This window comes from Fistularia commersonii, chromosome 3 (genome assembly GCF_037954325.1).
Source record: "Fistularia commersonii isolate RoL2024-O1a breed Wild chromosome 3, RoL_Fcom_v1.0, whole genome shotgun sequence".
NCBI lineage: Eukaryota > Metazoa > Chordata > Actinopteri > Syngnathiformes > Fistulariidae > Fistularia > Fistularia commersonii.
The window spans coordinates 13,160,002-13,180,197 of NC_141286.1; the positions used below are offsets into that span (position 1 = coordinate 13,160,002).

The 20,196-nt window shown below is 41.6% G+C and overlaps 1 protein-coding gene across 5 annotated transcripts in view; it reads right to left on the reverse strand.

Annotated features, from left to right (window-relative positions):
- The window catches only part of znf536 (zinc finger protein 536), a 274,619-nt gene extending 254,637 nt beyond the window's left edge, over positions 1-19,982 (reverse strand). For 2 of the 5 annotated variants that reach the window (XM_086143680.1, XM_086143681.1), the window contains exon 1: positions 18,403-18,544. The gene's annotated coding sequence lies outside the window, so the exon portion shown is untranslated. Of the gene's footprint in view, positions 1-18,402; positions 18,545-19,500 lie in introns of those variants that run through there. The other 3 variants (XM_086143682.1, XM_086143684.1, XM_086143685.1) reach the window with 3 other exon arrangements.
- Positions 19,983-20,196: the final 214 nt, after the last annotated feature.

Here is a 20,196-nt window from a genome sequence, read left to right on the forward strand (position 1 = left end):
TTTGAGTCTAAGGTTTAAGGTAAACCTGGTAAAGTTTTGAAAATGACATCATCATTTAAAACCCATTCACCCACTGATGTTATATAATTATAAATGATTATAAGTAAGTTGCATAGTTTGTCCGTTGCAGATTATAAAGTATTAAGACATTTCAAATAAATCCTTGCTGTGTCTAATAATCTAGACGTAACCATGTTTAGACCAAAGTCCCAAGTCTTCCCTTGCTTTTCTCCAGTTATTATAATATTAAAATATATTATTACTACATGCCAATTAAAATTGCTTACAACCATTTATTTATTTTAAATTTCCCCACTGTGGGTTGATTAAAGGAATATTCCATTTTAACAAGGACGATATTAAATGCTACCAAGTGCTGTGCATTGAAATTCAAGACCTTTTACTCATTTGTCATCAGATTCATTTCTTCAAGCCCCTCACTCTGCATTTATGGAGTCCATATAGCAAAATTCCATCAACAAATCTGCTGGGAAAACCGTGTAATTGTTTGCCCACTCTTCATCCCCCTCTACCTCTTTCTCGCCGCCTGGCTCCCCATCGTTGCAGCATCACAGCATGTGTGAGCAGCAGCACACGTGCTTCTCCCCTCGCCCTCATTACCAGCTAACTACGCTGTTTGATTAAAAGCGTGTAAGGAGAGGAAGACAGAATGAAAAGAGAGAGAGAGAGAGAGAGACAGAGAGCAAAAGAGGGGGGTGGGGGGCTGCAAGGAGGGGAAGAGGAAAAAAAGGCCGAACCTCTATAATTAAGATCACTTCACAGATTACCTCTGGCAACAAAAGCGTGGTGAGCAGCCGCCTGCAGCCACAGGAATTGGATGAAAAGGGGGGAGTCGAGTAGGAGACTGACCTCCGCAGGGCTCAGAACCAACGCTGGCCATGGTGAGATCAAATGCACCCCCTCCATACACTCCCTCAAAAATGGCCCAAACACTCACACACACACACATACACACACACACACAAACACAACAGGTACTTGCTCACAGGAATACATGCACAAGGGGGAAGTGGCAGGTTCACACAACAAGTCACAGATCAGAGAGCAGCACTGGTGTGCAGCCGGGTCCCAGAATCAAACCCACTCACATCAGTAGTTTGAAACGATGTTGATATGTTGATATTTCAAGCGAACGTCAATGAAATATCCAATCTTGTTACAAATCTTGTGGTCGTGTGTGTGTTTATGTGTTGCAGGGGGGGAGGGGGGGTTGAATAAAGGCATTTAAAACAGAAAATACAAGCTGGGTTGATCAAATGAGATCTGAGGTTCATACAGTTGTGTTTTTAAGGAGAAACTGTCATCAGACCCAGGATGTTGCTCCTCAACACACAGCTATATTCACTTTATAATAAATTAAATACAGTCCCCAACTCCTTCCCCAAGAATCCCCTCAGTTACTCTTTAAGATCTCCACTCATGCTCCATTCAAGCTCTTATGCACTGCAACCCCCCACCCCCACCCCATCCCCCTAACACCAAGTTCTCCAATGAGCAGGGTGAGACCATTTACCCTAATCACAGGGATCGAGTAGGGGCACCTCTGAGCCCTCAGGGGAAGGCTGGGGGGTATCAGCAAAGAAATAGAGACTACGGATGAGAACGGAAAAAAAGGAGGTGGCGGGGAGGTCTCTCAATCTTCAGATTTGTGGACCAAAAATATCCGATACCTAATCTGATGCTGCTCAGCCGTGGGATCATTTGGATCGTGTGTGGATGAGTTCTTTTTTGACTTTCCAAAACTTCCAGATCCCCAGAAAAGTGACTCAAATCAAATTATCAAATAAATATTTAATAAACTTTTCTTATTTTATAATTTTTGAAGGAATAAATTTCTCCAAAATTCGAACTGCAATGACGATTCAAAGGCATTCGTTTTTGGATGCGTTTTTGATTTTCACATTAAAAAAACAGAAAAAGGTTAAAATATATGGGGGGTTCAAAGGGTGGCAAGAGATGTTGAAATCAGATTAAATCCATCAATTTAAACATACAAATGGCTGACAGACAGATATAAGGAAAACCTCCGCAATAAATTTATCTTGGCCACTTCTGACCTCCTATCTATTTATACTGGCTACAATTTATATCAGAAAAACACTGATTTGGAGGGGACTTAATGCATATCTTCTTTTCACAATATTTTGAAAACAAAAGTTAAAACTGGAAAAAAGCTGGAAAAAATCTACTGCTGAAGCCAGACAGGCCGGGGAAAGCAGAGGGGGATGTTGTTTCGGGGGTAAAAGCAAAAAAAAAAAAGATGATTATTTCGTGGATAAACGCGGATGTGAAGTCAATTATGGAAAATAAAAACATCTTTTTCTCGATTCCGGCAGAGTTTTAATGAGTCCAAAATGAACAGAAAACAAAACAAAAAAAAACACTTGACCTTGTTTTCACACGGAAGAAAGAGGCTTGTCAAAGTTTAACAACAGTTCTTTCTTTTTGGTAGAGAAATACAGCAGTGATGGATGTTCACATTGTTCAAACGCGTTTGTCTTCTGACCAGGAAGTTTACTTTGAGCCTGAACACCTCATACCATCCTTGCCAGCCACCAAACGCATCTCAGATTTAAACTAAACCCCTGTACAATATATAAAGAGAAATCAGACATTCATAATTGTCTTTGTTGGATAATATATTTTTACAGTTACATTAATTCTCTTGTTCGTTCATTCATTCATTCATTCATTCATTCATTCCTTTCTATTCCATCTTAGAAGACCATTCATTCACAGTGTTCTACCATGGAAATCATGTTTACGAATTTGTAAATATCCTCCTTCATATTTAATTATTGCAAGTCATGTTGCACGTTTATTTCGATAACAATACAATACTATGGCTCAGACCCAATAAATCGCATTGCCTGTGTGTTTGTGTGTGTGTTCGTGTGTGTGTGTGTGTGTGTGTGTGCATGTGTGTGTGTGTGTGTGTGTGCGTGTGTGTGCGTGTGTGTGTGTGTGTGTGTGTGTGTGTGTGTGTGTGTGTGTGTGTGTGTATGTGTGTGTGTGTGTGTGTGTGTGCCTTTTTAGCCTCTACAACTTGTTTTCCAACCTCCCTCACCTCACACTCTCTGCCGCCTCCATCTGGAACAAACAGCCCCTGAAGAACTCTTTTCTCAGCTCCCGAGCTCCGATTGCCTCCGATTCTTTATCGCTTTACTTTCATTTTATTTTTATTTTAAAAAAAAACTCCAATCTTTCCTCAGGGAATCCACTTGAATATATTCGGTTCCCCTTTGCTCACATTTGCGAAGCTCTTTGGTCAGCTTATGTTGTTTTTCAATGTGCTGTGCTGTGGCCAGACTGGAAACGTACATTAAAAACAAAGCTAATCCTCCAAACCAACCACCTGATTCAAAGCCTTGCTCGGATGAGTGTTGTGTCAACATTTCCAAAGGACTTGATGAGTGCAACTGAAATAATAACTTGTCTCTTGAATCATCCTTAAAAAAAAAAAAACTCTTTTAGTTTTGTGCAAAAAACGTGTTACAACTTGTGCGTGTGTAGATGCACAAGCTGTATCTCTTAAACGGCTGCAACCGGGTTACAGATGGGTATTTTCTTGTTATCTTAAGGGGTGATCAGCTCCAAAGTGGGAACTTGCTCCCACCCCTGGGGCCTATCATTGTCATTGAACAGCCCGTTGTCTATTTCAATTCTCAGCACGTAGGTGTGTGTGTGTGTGTGTGTGTGTGTGTGTGCGTGTGTGTGTGTGTGTGTGTGTGTGTCTGAGTGAGTCTGCGCTGAATGGTCCTTATGTACCAAAGCCGCCGGGTGCGTCAAACAAGGGCCAGGGCAGTTCCACTTACTCCCTTCCACCTTACTGCAAACTGCGGGAACGACACAACAAAAGACATGAAACGCAGCTCAGAGGCGAACAAAACAACGATAATAATAATAATATTATTAGACTGGAGCACGTCATTTGACTCCAGATGAGGTATTAAAAGAAACGAGACGGCGTCAGGGGAATTCTGCCATGTCTCTTTTATTTCTTTTACTCCCTACTTTTTTCTGATTCAACTTCAGCAATAAATAGATAAATAATATTTAGCTCCCGTCTCGAACAACAATATTTAAAGTATTCCATGAAAGGGTGACAGCTCAAAGACGCACATGCACTCACAAGGGTAATATGTGTTTTACCCTAATTAAATGAAACACCAGGTGGGACTAACCAATTTGTGTGTTTGGACAGAAAAAGAAAAGACAAAGGAGGGGAGTGTGTGTGTGTGTGTGTGTGTGGGGGGGGGGGGGGGTCAATAGTTTGCATTCATTAACACATTTATCGTTTCTTTGGTTTTATTTGTAGCTCGACCAAGAAATCTTAATAAATGTTTAAGTGATGACTGCAATGTAACCAAAACAAATAAAGAAATCATAACGTATTATTTTCATAGTAATAATAATGTGTATAGCAGCAGGTGCCGCGACTGGATGGAACTTCATCTCCATTCCGGCTGTTCTGACAGATGTTGCGGCGAGGAAAAACAAGAAGAAAACATAAAATAGCTGTTCATTTTTTAATCAAAACTGTTTTTTCTTAGTTTTTTTTCTGAAACAACATTAGATGCAATTTTCTACAGGGGCTGTCGGCAAAGAAGAAAGGCACAAACACAGCAGGAGCCAACCTGAAAAGGGTTCTCTGGATTGTTCAGTTCGGTTAGACTACAAAAACCATGAGGCACGAGGACAACGCGCCCTCCACAATATTATATGTGGGCGTCACTACATCTGAAAAATGGTGTTCAAGCATCACTCCATAAATATCACCCGGTCTTCAGTTTCTATCTGACAGTGTGGGGAAACCTTGGATCTTCACTTCTGTTATAATGAAATGGCACTTCCACCTCCAACCCCAAGTTTGAGAACCAAAATACAACTTAATGTTGTGGAAGCAGAGAATTAACCAGGGGAGAAAATTAGTGTGACCATGACTCAGTGTTCTGAGGTCTATTATTAATTTTGGGGTGTCCCAGGATCACTGTATCCAGGGCGCAGTTAACCTTGGGAACATTGTCCCCTGTGAACTTTGAGACGTGGCAAGGTTTGACACTAAGAACAGTCGACCCTAGGAACCTGAAATCAGGGCAACAGTGAATACTGAACCTAGGGAACAGTTACCCTGACAACATTAAACACTGTCAATTGTTAACCCTGGGAACTGGGAACAGTAGATATTTAGGGAATGCTGAACCCCAGCAATATGGAGCCTTGTAACTTCAGAGGTTTTGTTTTTGTTGTCTGGGGTATTTTTGTAATGTGACCCTTTAATCTCAAACAAATGTAACTTTTTACACTCTTTCTCACTGCAAATACTGCAGATAACTTTACTCCTACCAACTCTGAATGGTATATTTTTATTTTAGATCAAATGAAAGCATACACCATGCATATGTTTTGTATAAATGTTAGTGAAAAGGCTGAATTAGGGGGTTTTAGGCTTTAGGTATTCTAATTCAGTGCTACCTGCTTATTTAGAAGAAATATAGTCATCACAATTGTGTATTTGGGAACAGCCAGCGATCACAAGCCTTTTCTATTTATCTAATTCAAATAAACTTGTGGTTCAGTCCTTCAACTTGCAACTCCCTTTTATTCGTCTGCAATAATAATGTTACGGAAAATGACACAGAACAACTCTATCCTAAAATAAGGTCTAGAATAAACAAAAATTTACCTTTTTATTTAGAAAGAAAAAAAAAAAGAAGGCAGATACCACCCTGCTCTCACAGCAGCAGTAGCGCCTCAGAGATGTGGTCGTCGACGTGCCAGACATTTACAGAAGGCTATGTGTTTAAACGCCTGGAATGTTCATTTGCCTTTTGGGGCTCACTTATTTACTTTTGCATAAATGTTGAACAGTAATGTGGTATTATAGGGCTTCTCAGGGGGAAAGTTGTGTGTGTTTTAACCTTCTTTTAAATGCTCCCTCAGTTTGCTACATTAAGGCTGGCTGCTGTTTAACGTAGCATTGATCTTGTTTCTTCTGATTAGAACCAGGCTAAGAAAAAGAAAGAAAGAAAAGTAATGCCGGATGACAATAATCCCTCTCTCAAAGTCACCGGATACAAAATGAGCATCCAAGGCTCGAAAAGAGCAACAAATAATAACAGATTCCCAATAACAAAACGCGAAATGTAAAACGACCACCTTGATCAAGTGCAGCCTGATAATCTGGAGCGCCAGCCGCCACCGCAGCGCCGCCACTGTCACTCCAAATAAAAACCTAAACCTTTCAGGGCTCTCGATTGAGTCTTTAATTCATCCTGATGTGACATTAAAACCCTTTGCTTGACTTCCGCTCGGCTCTGACAAATGCACCAGGGCTTAATAGAGGTGTGCAGACAGGCCGGCATTTTCAGTGACTTTTATCAAAACGAATTTATCAACACGAGCGCCCAGGATCTGTGGCAGCCGCTTGTTCAGAAGGAAACCTACAGATAGCGTTAAGTACATCATCCCTCCTCTCTGTCTGGCTGCCTCCTTCCGTCTGCTCGCAGCGAAGTGTCGCTGCCTCGCCGTCCTGTCATCGCTCTGCCTACTGTACATTTATCTCCCTCCTCGCTGGATCCTTTCCGCCACGCTCCGAACGACGGGAGGCACGCACTCTGATTGTGATGACGGTTGAATTCAATAGAAGACAGCTCACAAAAGTCTCCCGACTCAGACCATCACGGTACGCTGACCAGTAGAGGGTCAGATGAGGCTGGATGGACAAGTAACAATGAAGTCCAGGAGCTGAACCAGCTTCTCTGATATTGATTTAAAGAGTTAAGGTACCATTTGTTGAGGCATTTTCCCGGATTTTGAGGCAAGTTTGAGTGTGAGATTGTATGATTGCATTTTTTTTCCTTTTAATAGTATATCTCATATCTACAAATTTTGGGGTAACTCTTGCAGAATTGTCTTTAATACCACACGAAATTGAATGTAATTTCTCAGACTTATATTCTATCATTGTCTGCACCAACTACCATGGGGTCATGGAAGGGCAGGAGCCAATCCTGGTTGTCATTGGGTAGGAGGTGGGTTTTAAATTGGACCGGTCACTCGTAGGGCAAAACATGGAAACAAAAACGGATTGGATGTCCAGTAATTGGGAGGTTTTTTTTTATTTTATTTTTTTTAGCAAAAAATGTACTAATACTTTAAAAGAAGGGCTATTATTGCTTAAATAAGATGTGATTTTGACTCCCGCCCTTTGAAGTTTGATTTTCTGTACAAAGTAAAAATCATATCCAATCCAAAGTACTTATCTCTGATATTTTGCTAGATTTAAGTATTTGTAACATTCTTTTTTTTTTTTTTTTTTTTTTTTGGACATTGAATGGCCAGAGCCAGCTGGGAAAAATTACATCACAGTGCTAGGCAAGTTTGTAATTCTTTGATAGTTTATTTAACAAAAATTGGAAGAAATTAAATAAAAAAACAAAGCAAAACATAGAACCAATCGACATTTCCTTGTGTGCAATGCCTATACCAATTTTTGGAACAGTAAATATCGACATATATTGAACAATTTCCGTTTACCTTTTCAACTATTAGCAACCGGAATAATAACTGTCCTCGTGATATGGCGAAGGGTCTCAGGTGAGTCAATTGTGGCTTTGCAAATACCCTCAGGAATGTGAAAAAATGTTAATTGCACTTGCATTATAATATAATAAACTGTTCCAAGTACATGATACATTGAAGGGTTATGAGAACAGGAAAGCCCCTCAGTGGTTGAGCGTGCTAACAGTTTAATTATGTTAACTTCACAAGGCAAAAGCAGATATTGAACTATTGACAATTTAAAATTGTCTGTCAGCGAGAACTTTTAATGGCAGATTTTTGTCATGTGATGTTTGATCACAGCAGATTCATTATAGGCTTTCCAGATACATCAAGGACACCAGGGCTGTGTTTCATTTTATTTCCTCTGAATTTGAGTGATCCAAGATGTTTATCAGAAGGAAAAAGTGAAATTACACCTGCACTGGGATTCAATATCAGAAGTTAAGACTCTTTTGTACATGATACATTCAAGACCCATTAGTGATAAACATCTGATCCTGATTTTGAAAAGTGATTGCTAATGAAGGATTTCTTTTGGGGAATACTTCATTCCATTACCTATTTTGAATTCTATTTCTATTGACTCAACTTAATGACAATAATGATATTACAACTAATATTGATAAGCAATTTTTGTTCATTTATCTCCACAAATTACCTTTTGTTTTTCCATATTTGTGAGAAATTACATGAGAAATTAGAAAGAAATTAAGAAATAAATAAAACATTTTCAAAAAAAATCACAAAAAATATTGAGAGGTGACCCAATAAAAAAATCATTGTATTTAAAATGGGCAAGTAAGTTATAAAGACACCAGTTTCTTGCAAGTGGAACTGAAAGTAAGAATAAGATATGGTTCATGAGTCTGTGTGACCTCCAGTTTCTGAACAGCGTGATGTAAATCAGTGCCATGACCTGGTCTAAACGTGGTACTAGCAACAAATCGGAAACCCGATCACAATCCAGCCGGGCAAGTTAATAAAAGTCAAACCATCCTCATACAGGATGACAGAACAAAACCAGTTTACATATCAAACCACCATCCGCTCGATGCTCTCTTTCATGGTGAATCAAGGAAGATAAGGACTGTGAATGATGACATAAAGAGGTGAGAAGAGGGAGGAGAAAGAGAGCAAAGGGTCTCTCAGACTACACCCCCCTACGTGCCCCCACTTGCCAGCAGACCACCTTTAACCCCTGTCTGACACATGATCCACTCCCACAGATCAGGAGTTGAAACACACAGAAGCACTTGAATGCACCATCGGCGCTTTGTTGTGTTTGAGCACCTATTAACTGTCCACTTATAAATGGAGGAGAAGAAGCGTGAAAGACAAGTTTCTCTGTCTTTGTTTTTTTTTTTTTTTTTCCCTGAACCTCAGCGAAGCTGCAAGACAAATCGCCATCCATTATCTGCATCTTCACCCTCACCTACTGGAGGCTGGAGTTTAATTAACCAATTAGAATAGATGCAACCCCAACAAGGGAGCTAACTTTAAGGATCTCCCCCACGCACGTATTAATGCACATAAAAGCAAGATAAAAACACTCTCATGTGGGGTTGTTTTTTTATGTGAGGAAAAGAGTTGTGATGAACATATAAAATCCTTGAAATGCATCTTTTCACCTTCATTAAAAATTCAAGAACAAATGGCTTACTGCTGGACATGATTGCGGTTGAAAACACTAAATAGTTTCTTTAGAAACTACAAAGGGAGGGGCTTTTCTATGTTTTTTTTAAAAAAAGGATTCGTTTAATGTCTGAGCTTTGGTGATCATCTTAGAATCTCATTTTAGCAATCAAATTTTTATTGTTGCCTAACAAATGCTTTGTTTGCTCTGAATTTCCTTTTTTACTTGTTTCTTAAACAAATTCATCAATGCCTTTTATACGAATGTCTCATGACATTTTTACTAATGTCTCATGACATTAGTAAAAAGTGCAGAGTCTTTTAAGTTTCACACTTTTACCGCTGGACATCGGCTTTGGAGAATTTGTGATGTCACAAATCCTGCCCCCTGCTCGCAGCGCGCTTCCCCCCCTTTCCTTCAAACTCAGATTAAATGAAAGTGGAAGCAGTCGCATCCATCAACCGTCAAGCTCAAGCATCCAGCTCTAACAACATAACACTTTTCTGACTGGAGGGACTTTTAATCACAAAGCCTCTTTTTCTCCCCCCAAAAAACCAGGGTTAAAAAACCACAGCTCCTGATTAGTCCACATATTTGCGACAAAGGAATTCCGGCAAGCGAGTGAGCGAGCAAGCGGCGGTGAAGTCGACCACGCTACAAAAGAGCCATCTTCCCGGAGTAACAAGTCAGTGCAATGAGCGTCGACAGAAGAGGAGCTGAAATCCCCCCCCCCAGGCAAGAGAATATCCAGCTATTGTAGTCTTAACCCGCGAGACCTGGCGGGGAATGTACAGCTTTCACAGCCACTTCTCATCCTATTTGTAGCCCTGCTGCTGATGTGTGAGCAGGTCACCACTGTCTTCCTCGCTCGCCTACAACCCACCTGCCTGTCCTGTAAATCCTGCAGATAATCCAGGGGAACTCCTTCGTGCCTGAAGGGGGGGAATATATATGAATAAGGCAAAATATATTTGAGAAAATAAAAAAAAATAAAAAAATAAAAAAATATATATATGTAATATATAATAAAATATATAATATATACATTTGTAATATATATATATAATATATATATATATATATATAAATAAGGAGAATGGAGAAGTGGAGAATATATATATATATTTTTTTTAATGCATTTTGTTTATTTATTTATTTAAGTATAGCTCCTGATGACCTAATTCAGTAAAAAATGACTGAAAATTAAAAAAAGTCAAAAACAGCTCCTAGAATTTAAAGATGTCATGAATTTAACAAAAAAATAATCTTTACAGACATTATGTAAGAATGTTTAAGATATGTGTTCCAAAAAAATATATTTAGACTTAAATTTAGCTAATCCAAACCAAAATAATCTCCAAGAAATATCCTAAAATTACATGAAAATTAGTCCAAAACAACCTAATAAATGACATTAAAATGGAAAAAAAAAACTGTCTGAAACCCTAAAGATTCAAAATGGCTTAGAGGAAATTCCACAAACTCTATAAAAAAATCATTCTAAATTGAAAAAAAAAGCACCTCCAAAATAATAGGAATAATGTCATTAAAATTATGAAAAAACCAAAGAGCTGAAAAAAATAATTATATCTCCGTGCAATACTTGTGTGTGCGTGTGAGCATGTGTGCCATGTATATGATTGAAATCATGTTATTTTCTCACTCACGCTGAAAGGTTTTTTTTTTTTCATTTCTCTTTTTTGGTATTTTTTTTCCACAAGGCAAGTTTCATTAAAGATCCAATTATGCAAATCGACTGCTAGAGAGGCAGTTGAATACATGCTATAATGGCGAACAGTAATCGTTCGACGTACGGCATTCTGGGCCAGATTTATGAGCAAAAACAGAACTGCAACGGCTCCGTCCTTTGGTGAGAACCTCTTGATCAAAATTAAAGGTGTGGAGGTTCTCCGGCTTCCCATTCCCTCCATCTTGTTTTACTTCACCGTGCTCATTAGCAGAAACTTAACAGAGGTCACAAGGAAGAGGCAGAGCAGCTTAAGAGAAGACATGACGTGTGTATGATCCAGCCGCTGATGGCGTGTGAAGTGTGTAATAGATATAACAGACATACACACGTCTCATCCACTGTGGAGGTATTTACCAATTTGTATGCTGAGGGGCCACATGCTAAGCAGCGATGATTCTTTGCTCCAGAACGTTTGATTGATGCCCGTTCACCTGTTGGTGCTAAGCTCTCCAAACATGACACAACTGAAAACAGAGGCAGACACTTGAAACCAGACGGAGACGGCCTTAAATCCAACAACTTCCAGTACGTAAACATAAAAATAACCTCAGGGTGCCGCTCCATAAATGCAGAGATGCAGCAAACAGGAAGCAATTACTCAGTTAATGGGATGACTTTTGGTAAAAATGTTAGAAATGTGGCTTGATTTGATATCTGGCCCATTCGATCCAAACTCATTTTTCTTTGGTATTTCAAAAAATATTGAGAAGCTCAGCAAAAGACAAAATCAAGTAGATAACGAATTCATTTCAGAGAGATTTTGTTAAGCAAGCGAGAAATATTGTTAGAGGAAGAAGTGCAAGATTAGAGCATAACCTACATAAACACACACACAAACACACACACAAACACACACACACACGCACACACACACACACACAAACACACACACAGAGGAACACAATGAATGAGGGCTAATGTGCAGATATGCACTAATTCAGCTTGAACACTCCCACACGCACCTGCAAGAAAACTCACTCCGCAGATTGCTTAATACCACAAATAGAGAGCATCTAAAAAAGGGTTGCTCCGTCTGACATCCTATCAATCAGCTTTTCAGCACTCAATTGATCAATTACATATATATATATATATATATATATATGTATATATATGTATATATATATATATATATATATATATATATATATATATATATATATATACTATATATACTTTCTTACATATATATAAACTATGTAGAGACAAATAAAATTGTAAATTGTACCTTGCAAGATCCATATTAAGGAGCTGCACTGCAGGTGGACAATTAGCTGACCCAAAGGTCAAAGATCAACACTTAATCTTTCTTGGAGAAGTAGAGAATTGTTCTAAAAAGGTACAGAAAAATTGAAAAAGATGAAAAAAAAATAGCCTATGTGATATAGGGTTGTATATCACATAGTTTTTAATTATTGATATTTTCAAAAACAAAATTAAAAATAAACTGAAAAAAAATCATCATTGTGATATATTTCATTTTTAATTTTTTTTGCACTAATAAGGAAACAATGTCAAATGTTTTCATGATACTTGTTGCATAGTAATCAAACTCGTATGATATATGTTTCCCATTACATACTACCTGTAGTAAAAGCTAAATTATGACATGGGGGCCTACTCTTAGGTCATAGACTCAAAATGATGAGTAAGACGTAAACAATCTTCGTCACAATATGCTGGCATGTGTTGGAATGAATGTTATGATGATGCTTGCTTAAATAACTTTATTGCCTCATGTTGTGACTCTTGTTACATTGCCCAGAAATGATAACAACTATATTTAGATCAACTGAAGACATATTTCTTATAACGTTATCTTTATTTTAAATTCAATCAGTCATGAAACCAGGATAAAATTATACTGACATTAGCTCAAAATGTCAAAAATTCTGAGCAATAGAATTAACTATATTTATAATATAGAACAGACTATCATCAGCAAAAAGGCAAATTTTAGTCTTTTTCACAATACAAACACACAGCCTTATACTTTAGCCAATGGTTATGTAGATCACATGAGTAGTACATCACTGTTGACTATTTAAAGGTTTTACACTCATGTCCGCTCCATGATCAAGACGTTAGAACCATTAGAACCACTATCAATATGGATGGAGTTGAGGCATATTATTATACCAATCCCACCCATCATGATTTAAAAATTATACAAAATTTTGCATCTTTTAAAAAAGGTTGCAATAAAATTCAGACAAAATAATTTTTTTCTGGTCTTTTTCAGATTACATCCTATCTCTGGAAAGGATCAGTTGACTCCAAATATGTTGAGATATTTCACATGCTCCTGTTCAAACCATTGAAGTTCTTGTGCAAGTACTTTTAAGATTAATCGTTGTTGCTCTGACATCACTGGGACTTTTTTTTTCTTTTTTAGCAGGGGAGGGCTGAAAATTTGACTGATCGGAAGACAGGCTAAAGGTCAAAGGTATAGATACAATGTGATAAGAAAAAAAGAAGCATCCAAATTTGATTGACAGTTTGAGTGTCAACAGCATCGCTTATATCCTGGAGTTAAAAAACCAAGCACCGTCTTCACAGAGATCACAAAAATTTTTGCTAACGTATTTTTTTTTTCCAGAATGTGGCCTCATTCTTCTCATGTCAATCCTGCTAAATGAAACTGACATAAGGGCAGAGGCACCCAAAATCTGTCTTTTGACCAACAGACACCTTCAAAGTACCAAAACAAAGCAAAAACACAATTTCAATTTCTCAGATTACTCATTCACTAAAATTGAAAATAACAACAGACGTTTATATTTTTTATTAATATCAATCATCCCTACCGATACTTGAAAAAAATTAACTTTCATTTGATTTTCAACTATTTACAAGTTTACCACCTCTATAAACTGGGCACTTTAAACTAATACCAGGTTTCTGACAACCTGCAGCTGCACTTTAGTTTCATATCCACTGATTTTTTGTTATATGACCGACGATCTCAACTGAGCGAATTACAGCTTCTCAAAGACACGCACAACAGAACACCTCTAAGGGACCCAGCGGGTGAGAATCATTTTATACAAGACGTTTCAAAACAACACCACTGTGATGCCAATCTTGATATTGCAATTTAACAATTGAGGGGTTTTCATTTGATTACATTTTGAGTGGCCCTGATATGTTGCAAGGGTTCGCTTTGGAATGCTGGAAATGTATACACCTGTTGTTTTCATGTTTCGGCTCGCCGTAAACGACATTGCCCTTTTAAAAAGAAAACAGTATACAGTTGGAAAAAGGAAAAGTGTCAGCACCTGAAGAGCCATTATACCAGAGAATCAGAGATCAGATTGTTACAAGGCAAAGTCCAATAGAAGCATCCCGTCTGTAGGAAACCACTTCTCCCTCGACACCAAACCACCCACCCACACACACACACACAAACACTCGTTTTCAACCTCCCGACCCTGCCTCTCCTTGCTCCCCTGCTGCCCAGACAGGCAGACGCTCCTTATGATGGCACCTTGGCACAAGAGGCTGCCTGTCCATCAGCGCCACGTCGGACCCTCGCTTTTTATTCTTAGATCAAACCAGTCCAACCAAGCGATTATCAAGCTCTCTCCGTGGAGTACATCCACCGAACGTGTAGCTGCGCCACCACTCAAATCCACTGCCGCAGCTCGCTGGTTTGCTGTCACCTCCATCTGCTCAACAGCAGCATCGCAGATTTTGCTCCTTTTTCTTTAGTTGCATCCAGAAGTAACAGATTAGGTTGTTTTTTTTTTTTTGAGAGAGAGACCAGCAGCACCGAGCAAATTTATCTCCTAAAATTAGATTTTTTTCTCTAAAAAAGGTGCCGTAATTAGGCAAAAGGTCAGTGGCTTGAACTTCATAACAATGAAAGGTCATCCATGCCCCTTTTGATTTACGGGTATCTGATTTTGTGATCGCTGCACCTCAGAAATGTCCCATCTGACATGGAGAAGCAGCCAAATATCAAATCCTTCCCTTTTGTTTTATTTGAGAGAAATTCATTTAAACATGATTTTCCCAGAAGTGTAGTCTGCAGCAACCCCCCTCGCCCGACTCGAGCCCCCACACACACCCCACCCGTTGCATGTGATAGTGCCGCTTCTCCACCACTGAGCTCCGGAGATCATTCTCCAGGATTTTTTCCAGGACATTTTCAGCTATGACAGACACTAATATGTTCCTCGGTGAAAGAGCCGAGAACACGTCAGTCTTTATTAAGGCGACAGCTATTGATTTTTTTTTTTTTTGTAATTGTACCGATTATTCCATCGAGTAATCGGATCAAAATGAATAGATAAATAAAAACAACAACTCTTCCTTTGGACAGAGTTAAAACAAGCACAAAAACACAAAAGGAGCGAGTGAGACTCATAGGTGTCGAAAAATTGACACGTAGTCGCTTTCCTTTTTTGCGAAAAAATACACTTGTCAGTTTCAACATCTGTCTGATCTGTGACAATACTTAATCCCTTCACATCTGTTTTGTGAGGCTCTGTTAGGAAAATAAGGGAGAGTCCAAATTATATCTGAAGATATTTAGATCTCTCTCTCTCTCTCCTTTCCCTGGTTCGCCATGAGAGCAGCAGAATTTTGCTTGGTGTTTTCCAGAATTGACCTAAAACACCAGCCGGCTTGAACCCCGGAGATCAAGGTCACGGAGCGTTACGGCTGAAAAAGAGCGCTGGCAAGACATACGCAAGCACGCTCATACACACACACACACATACACACACACTGCGGGAAGAGACCCAACATTCATGCAGGTGAAAGAGATGAAGGAGGAGACGAAGGAGTGGAGGGGGCCGGGGGGAGAGGTTCCCACAATGGCTGCACATATCAATTAATGTGTGTCTGATGAGGCCTGATGTGGCCTGCCCACCCCGCGCCGCCCCGGTCCCAGCGGACTGGGAGCCCCTGGCCCCCGCAGCCTGTGCAGCTGCAGCCCCCTCTCCCTATAATTACAGCAGCGGAGAGCCTGCCTGAACGACGGCTGGAGACACTCTGGTGGGACGACTGGAACCACCGTGGCTGTTATGTAATTTTTCTGCCACACTCCCGCCTCCCCCCCCCCCCCCCCCCCCCCCCCAGCAATCGCACCTTCCCTGCCTCCCCGCATCCAGTCGCACCGTTATTTCCTTTCCTTACTCCTCTAAAAAAAACAAATAAATAAATATTTAAAAAAAATAAAAAAATACTGATTGTGTACATGTCAACATGCAAATAATTCACAGCGCGTCAAGGCTGACAAGGCGGCGGCTCCAGTCGAGTGGGTTTCGACTGTCGGCGGTGAGCTGACTGACTGACAGGCTGCTGAAAGAAGAAACTGATTTGATGCCATCCTTTGCATGCTATCCCTTCTCTCTCCCTCCCTCTCCCTCGCTCCATTGCTCTTTTTCTTCAACATCACCCTCTCCCGTCTCTAGCTGGACACAGGTGGAAAAAGATATCCAGCGGCTTATAAGTTGCAGCCAGAGGCAAAAAAAAAAAAAAAAAAGTCCACTTGCATACACTGACCCTGGTGCCCTGCAACGGGTGTCTGTATATTACTGGATAATTATCAGGTTCCATCCGCATGTGTGTTAAAGCCGCTCAAAGCGGGCCTCAGGAGCGGGAAATTTGCTATCGCCGAGGCCTTGATGGTACATTCTGCACACAAATTTGGCCGTGTGAAAACAAGGCCTTCCCCCCTCCCCCTCCACTCTTCCCAGATCTTTTTCAGCGAAGAAGAATGACAACATTTCGGGAGCAGAGGTGCATCGAGAGGGCAAGGAGCCGGGGGTCTACTGGGCTGTCGGGGGGGGGAGCAAGGGTGGCGGTGATGGAGCGAGGGGGGGGGACAGTTTCATCTTCAATAAGGCAGCTGACAGCGAGAAGGGGTTCATGTCCAGACACTATTTCAGACATAATAACAACACATTAACAATGTGAGGAAGAGGAGGTTGCTTTTTAGGTTGGGAAACTTCGCGGAAGGTTACAGAAACACCGACATGATTGACACGATCGAGGTATTCCTGACTGGATGACTGGACGGGGTTAGATCACTGAGGAGGAGGAGGAGTAAGATGATGAAGGTGGGGTGGCCGGGGTCACACATGAGGAGAGAAGGTACTCAACTTGCGCAGGGTGAAGGGAGGAAGACGAGGGAGGGGGTGTAAATGGGATTACAGCTCCTCGCTGCTTCTGACCAACAAGGGGACAAAAAAAATAAAGTGTTTTTTTTTTTTTTTTTCCGCGCGAGTGTGAGAATGTGGACGTGGATCACAAAGAGGAATTTAATATCGACTCGCGAGCTGCGTCATTTACATCCCACGACCTCCCGAAACTTTCATACACATACACCCCGCATTCACACACACACACACACACACACACACACACACACACACACACACACACACACCTTCACGCTTCATAAAAATACCTTAAGTGATATCCTTTACACACACCCCTGCGCCAATACCATCAACACAACTCTTACGGGAGGAAACACACACGCACGCACAGGGTCACACACTCACTGAATTCCACGCCGCCGCGCGTCTCTCCCGATCCGTGCGTGACACTCGACTCGCCCGCGTAAAGGCGGCGGTCACAAAGCGGTTATGCGGTCGAACACTGTACAAAATGGCAGGTCTCGTCGGCTCCTCTTCATCTCATCATCTTCTTACATCTGACAAGTTTTCTTTTTTTACTGATACATTCTCAAGCTGTGTGGCGCGCACGTTAAAAAACTTGACCGGCGAATTCCGTTGCGAAAGTGAAAAGCCGCAAAAGAACTACAATGAATTATTCAAAATAAAGTTTTGGACTTTGTAAGTCTTTAAAACAAGACGCGGACCCGCGCCTGAGGGCAGTCGCCGTCCGGACGTGCATGCGGGTTGCGGACCGAGCCGTAAACAACACGCGTCGCTATTTCTTGTTTGTTGTTGTCTTTTTTTTTTGTCTTTTAATTTCTTTTCCGTTATTTTATTGCTAATATTTTTTTGTAATGAGTTTCTCTCAAGCCGCACGGTGCCGGCAGTCACAACCCGGTCCCGGCCGCGGCTCCGCCGTCGCTCTTTCTTTTCTATCTTCTTTTTCAACTTCCTCCTCATCTTCTTCCTCTTCTTCCTCTTCTTCTTCTTCTTCTTCTTCTTCTTCTTCTTCATTTGTTATTTCGCGATAGCGATTGTTGACTGTGTGGTGGTGGGGGGGTGGGGGTGGGGGTCCGGGGAGGGGGCTGAGGGAGCGGGGGTTAAGGGGGGGCATCGGTAGGGGTCCCCCACTGCGATGCTCCCCAACTCACAAGCCCCATCGTCCACCGTGAAATTTAAATAAAAGAAGGAGAAGTACTGACTTCGCGGCGAGTGATGAAGACGGCGGCGAAAGCGGTGAAGATGTAAAAGTAAATATTTTAAAGATGAGGAAAAGCCTCCTCACTTCTGCGTCTTCTTACCTTTTAAATGCGGCGAAGCGTCGGGGAAGTCCTGCGAGTCAGTGGTGCGTTCACGGACCTTGAATAATGAGGCATGTCCACACACAGTTCGACCGGATCACATTCACGTCGAGGTTGACGGCTGCCGTAGAAAAAAAAAAAAGTGCGCCTCTGGGGTGGGGTGTGTGTGTGTGTGTGTGTGTGTGTGTGTGTGTGTGTGTGAGAGAGAGAGAGAGAGAGAGCGTAGGGGGGGGAGGCAGGGGGGACCTGTTCGAGAGCGCTCCGCTTCGGCTCGATCCGCTGCCCCTTCACGGCCGCTCCGAGCCGCGCATCCCGAGTTGGAAGCGGAGGAAAAAACGCGTCTCTGTGACTCTTCCCTCGCCTCCCCCATGTATGTATGTGTGTATGTGTGTGTATGCACCCCCCCCCCAACCAACTACCCACCCACCCCACGCTCACAGGGTCTCGCGTGGATGCCGATTGCCAGGCATCAGCGTGTTCCCTTCATCTCTCAGGTCGGACACCCCCCAACTGGTAGGTAAAACGCATTGTACCGTTTATAATAAAAAAAAACACTGTTTTGTGGAAGGGATGGATACGTCCCGGGTCTTGCGGTATTCGCCGTTCAATAGGGGGGTGGAGGTGGTGGGTGGTGTGGTGGTGGTCGGGGGGCAAGAAAGCAGCTGATGAGCAACCGCGTTGAGCAGAACCGTAAGAAATAAATCCCACCGGGACTATATTTTTCCCGGACACCTGAAACAGTTAAGGACCACCACCTCCCACCTCCACCCGCTCCAGCAACGACACCTCACTTTGTTCCTGACCTTGAACTGGCCACCGGCACTCTCTCTGTATTCTTTATTAGAATTTGTTTGGTTTGTTTGTTTTTTTTTAATACACATCCGTTCAATGCCTCCCGGTTCAGCCTGAACGCTTTCCCAACACCGAGCGACACCCCCCCCTCACCCCCCCATCACCCCTACCACTACACGCCGCTTCCTCCTCCTCCACCTCCTCCTCCTCCTCCTTACCAATCCCCTCTTTACGCGCAGGGCATCACTGTGACTCTTTTCAAATAATATAAATTCATTAATAAATATAACAAGTATAATTCCTTACCTCTTTTTTAAGTGAAGAGTTCCCGGTGCGATTCCCTCGCCGGTGGGGGGAAAAAAGAAGAAAAAAACTCCAGGTTCCGGATGAGCGTCGCCTCCTGCGCGTCAACTCGGCGCTTAAAACAAGTACGGAGTGATCAAGATGACGCACGTCTATCCGCGACTTGCGGCGTATTTAATGTAAATAAGCCTAGGTTTGCGTTGCCAAAAAAAAAAAAAAAACGCTCCTCGGGGGACTCGCGTTTCTCTTTTTCTTCTTCTTCCCCCTCTTCCTCAACGTATTGACGATTTATTCCGCGCGCTAATGACGGGGAGTCATTGTTTGAAATTGCGAGGCATTAGTAAGGGTTTTTTCGCAAGCAAAGCGCGTCCTCGTCGCTGCCCCCCCTCCCCCCATGTTATAGATCCCTGACGGGAGCCGTCCGACTGCAACTTAGAACAACTTTTTTTTTTCTTTTTGCGAGAAATTAGAAAAAAAAAAAAAAAGACGGAAAAGCGGGAGGGTGGGAGACAGGTTCCGCGCAGGCCGGGCTCCTTCCAGCGACTACATACACTAAAAAAGGTTCGCTTCCAGGGTGGGTTTAGCTATATTTTGCGTCTAGTCGGGAGGAAGAGGCTGAATAATGCAATTATAGATTCAGTGTCCCGCGTTGACAAAAGACGGGGCTTGAATGGAGGCTTTGTTGCGGGATTATATAAT